We start from the raw sequence: 4,673 nt of genomic DNA, 5'->3' as shown, positions 1-4,673 counted from the left end.
GGGTGGGGGATGGGGAGGAGTAGTCCTTGCACAATAAACACAAAAGAAGTTGAAATAAATGAAAAGTTTAAAAATTCATACGTTTAGAAGAGAAAAAGAAACAACCTAAGGACCTAAGAACAGACTTTGAAAAAATAACTTAAGATCAAATTTGCATTAGAATTTTGTAAATAAACTAGTGGGGGGGAAAAGTAAATGTGGGGAGGGAGAGGGGTAAATTGTGCAACAATGAATGAATGAAAATCTAACTTTTCTGAAAACTTTTGTTAAAATGACATTAAAAATAACTTAAGAATTTTAGACAGTAATCTTACAAATAACCACTGTGTAAGGAAGTTCTGGCAGCCTAGTCAATAAGGGGTTGTGGTTTGAATCCACCAGCTGTTCTGGAGAGAAAGAGGAGCAATCTTCTCCTGTGTGCCTTATAGCCTAGAACCCCAGCAGAGGGTTGTCCATAAAATGGTTCTGACTCAGCAGCAATAAGTTAAAAAAAGCCTCACTAGACTTGCTTTTTAAATTGTTAAAACTGCACATACTAAATAAGTTTTCAGGACCCAGTCAAGCAATATAACAAACATATAGCATGTAAAGTCCTTAAGCATAGATTATTACCTCCTTGTGATGGTTGTGTGACAAAGTTAAGTGCCCATTTTATAAATGAAGACATTAGAATTCGAAGAAGTAGATCTCAGGCTACACAATATGAACACAAGACTTGGAACTCCAAAGTTCCAAGAGATGGACAAAGTGTGGAGGGTTTTTGAATCTCAAAGAAAGAAAACTTTCTTTTATGCAATCAGTGTATTTTCATCTATGAATAAATTTCCTTCAAAAATGCCAAAATTGACATGAAATGGACTAATTTAATTTTAGGAACAAGTTGAAAAATTTCCCACCATCTTTGCCAATTTGAAGAAAATCCTGTTTAAGAAAGTGTGTAGGGACAGGGTGGGGTGGGGGAGAGGAGTCTGTGTGTGTTTTGTGTTGTGTTGCTTTCTGTGAAAATGTGTCTGTGTAATTAATTGTACCAGTGGGGTTAAGTGTGACTGCCACACGCAGCACTGAAGAGAGATCTGCCTTTCAATATGAAAGAAAACATATCTTAGTTTTTTTTAAAATTTGGAAAATCCTTATTTACTTACTGTTTCATGAAGGACTCCTTCAGAAGGAGCCATGAGGTATGAAAAGAGTGTTATTTCTAGGTTGTGTTTCCAAAAGTGTAGTAGGGTAGATAATTTTATGTGGCGTATGAATAAACATTTTTATTTGAATAATTATGCATTTATTTTTATCATCCTCTCCTTCCCTCCCTTCAATATTCGAAGCCTCAGAACTGCTGTCTGCCTTGAGATTATCGGTTTTATTCACAGTGTGTATTTGATTCCTCATGCCTGTCGCCACAAGCCCAGGCCCCCTCAGGTCCAGACAGCTTTCTGCACCATCCTTTCTGACCCTAGTTCCTAGCTTTTCTGAACTAGAGAGACTCTCACTCCCTACTCTGAGCCCAAAGTAATTTACCATAAATCACTGGCCAATCATTCTCTAGAATTCTCTTGAAAAAAAGTCTAGCTTGAGGCATTAGAGACATAATTTCTACATGCTTTCAATGAACCAAGTCTATTGCCTGTTAATTAAGAATTACATAGGTGACAGAGGTCCCGTACGAATAGTTTGCACTTGAACACATTCCGAAAGGACGTGGTTCAAATCGACCCAGAGGTACTGCAGAAAGTTCAGGAAATCTCCTATAAAAATACAGTCTTAACAAAACTCTGGAGACTAGTTCTACTCAGAAACATGTCAGAATCAACTTGATAGGTTGACAGGTTTTTATAAGTAACAGTAAATGATTTGCTTTCTGTTCTTCTTATCTCTCATTGCATAACAACCGATCCCTACTTAGTGTCTTTAAAATGACAATGTATTTGATTCCTGGCTTTTGTGAGCTGATGGCTCAACTGACAGTTGCAGGCTCACTTAGTGCCTTTCAATAGTGGTAACTGGAACCCCCACCTGAGCTTGGAATGCCGGTCCTCTTCCCCATCCCAGCCTGGGCTTGGCTTTTTCCAACCTCATGGTCTCTTCATGACGCCTCTCCAGGAAAAAAGCTGGACTTCATCCATGGAAGTTCAGGCTGTGAAAGGGCAAAGAAAGTGGAAGCTTCTAGATCTTTTTAAGATTTAGGCCCAGGGCCACAACCTCATTTCTTCCCCCTTTTAAAATTAGGCACCAGTAATTAGAATCAGTCCAGTATAAAAGGCAGGGAAATTAATCCTGCTTCTTCAGGGGGAGAAGGTGAAAAAAAATTTGCTTCTGATTATTAGTTGCTGTCTAGTTGACTCTTACTTATTTGAACCCTATGTACCTATAGACCTAGGCCATCTTTACTCTGTCACATTTTCTTAGACAGGGGAGTCCTTCTTAATTTCCCAGAACAAATGTTTTGGGAATTTCCAAATCCATTTACTATGCTTTGGGATAAACTTAAGTTCTTTGGGTAGAAAAAGTGTGATGGTGCCCCGAGGCGATATATACAACTGAGGTTAAGAGCTGCTTCAGACAGACTGTAAGAGATTGTAAAATTACACACATAAGTAAAAGTAAACTCTTCTTTCCTTTCAGACTGCACTCTGAGACCTAAGTTCCACCGCATAAACTTCACTTTGTAGTTGCTCTCATTTTCATTTCCTGAGAATTTGGAATGTACTTTTTAATCAGTAAAGGTCTTTCTGCCCACACTTCTCTGAACATGTGAAAATACAGTCCATCCCCTTTGTAGCATACCCACAGAAAGAGACATGGTGTGAATTAATCCATGCCAACCATTTCTGTTTTCATTTAATCTCACCTTCCTCTGGAAATATTCCCGGAGATTTAGGACATTTTTACAGTGTGCATTTCTATTTCTGTTCATCCCTCAACCTACTTCTTCTCTCCTCCTTTGTCTTTCACTTAAGTGCATAATCTTATTATGAGTCAATTTTCAGAAGGAAAGCAGTGACGTAACAAGTCAAAAATAATTTACATCTACTTGATAAATATGCTTGTGCTTATCTCTGCAAGTCTGTGTAAAGATGTGTTTCAAATCAAATTTTTAACTCTGTGTGGGAAACCTCCAATTTTACACAACTGCTCCTGGGCACCTCTGAATTCTACCTGTGCCGAAAATAGATGCTGAAAGATTTGTCTTCTTCTCTCTGACCTCTTCTGTAAATTGTATAGAACTGAAGTTGGTGGCTGAGTTTAGAGGGCTTTTGCTTTGCAAACGAAACAGAAGAAATGTAAGGGGCTAAGAAGTGCAAGTAGTTAAGCAGAAGGGAATTGCCGAGTTACTGGAATGCAAAAGTTGTCAATTGTTCTCTACCCAAGCATTTTCATTCATTGACTCTATTTGTTGGAACATGAGCAATAATATTTCACATGAAGGGAAACTGACTGAAAACAACCTTAAGTGTACTTATAATGCTGAGTAGGTTCACCAGCCCAAAGGTTTATCTCTAACAGCACTGAAGGAGTTAAGTCAGAGTTTTATAAGGTAACAAGAGTAAATTCTTGTTGCTATGTGAGGTCAGGTCAACTACTACCCTTAATAACTCTGAACTGTGAATGGAATTCTTGTCCTATCCTGTGCCATGCTCATCATCTTTGTTGTACTTAAGCCCATTGTTACAGTCACTGTGTTAATTCATCTTGTTGAGGGTCTTCTTCTCTTTAACTGACCCTCCACCTTTCCAAGAATAATGCCTTTTCCCAAGGACTGGTCCCTCCTAACAACATGCCCAAAGTATGTGAGACAAAGTTTTACCATCTTTGCCTCCAGGGAGCACCCTGGTTACACCTTCTCCAAGACATACTTGAATAAATAGGACTAAACTACACTGAACAAACAAAAACCTTGCCATCAAGTGGAATTCAGCTCAGAGACTCTAAAGGAAGAAGCAGAACTGCTGCATAGGGTTTCTCGGGCTGTAAATCTTTAGGGAAACAGCCCACCACATCTTATTCCTAGAGGTCAGTTGGTGGGTTCAAACTACCAACCTTTTGGTTAGCAGTAGAGCAATTAGCCACTGTGCTACTCAACAGAACTATATATATCTAAGTAGATATAAGAAAGGCTTGCTTTTGAAAATTTGCCAGTGGAAAACATACAGATCACAACAAAATATTGTTTGTTCATATTTAGTGAAGCTGGAGGACAAAGAGAAGAGGGCATGGGTGACCCTGGATGAGATTGACTGACCTAACAGCCACAACTGCAACAATAGACCAGACCATGCTGGTAATTGCTAGGATGACATAGGCAGTGTTTCATTCTGCTGTTATAAAGTTCTTCAAGATTGGAGTCAGCTGGTCCACAACTAATAACAGTATCAGTTACACAGGGTGGACATTGTTTGGGGGAGCTCCCAGTTAAACACAGGTTTGGAAGCAGGAGTGGCATCCATTTCTTAAACAACATGCCTCTGGATGCTCTATGAACTTTGAGAAACGACGTTATAGAAAGGCTTCAGGTCTTTTCCTCATAGGGTTGCTATAAGTCATGCTCGACTCGACAGCAATCAACAACAACAACATACGATTTATATGTGATTTTTATTAGTCACCACTGAGTTGCTTCCAACTTACAGCAACCATTTTTACAATTGTTGTTATTTTTTGTTTTTTATTTTTTT

The sequence above is a fragment of the Elephantulus edwardii genome, unplaced genomic scaffold (assembly GCF_000299155.1).
Source record: "Elephantulus edwardii isolate Elephantulus edwardi_28Jun2011 unplaced genomic scaffold, EleEdw1.0 scaffold00008, whole genome shotgun sequence".
In the NCBI taxonomy this organism is placed as follows: domain Eukaryota; kingdom Metazoa; phylum Chordata; class Mammalia; order Macroscelidea; family Macroscelididae; genus Elephantulus; species Elephantulus edwardii.
The sequence above is the reverse complement of the archived record's forward strand: the minus strand, read 5'-3'. Positions refer to the sequence as shown.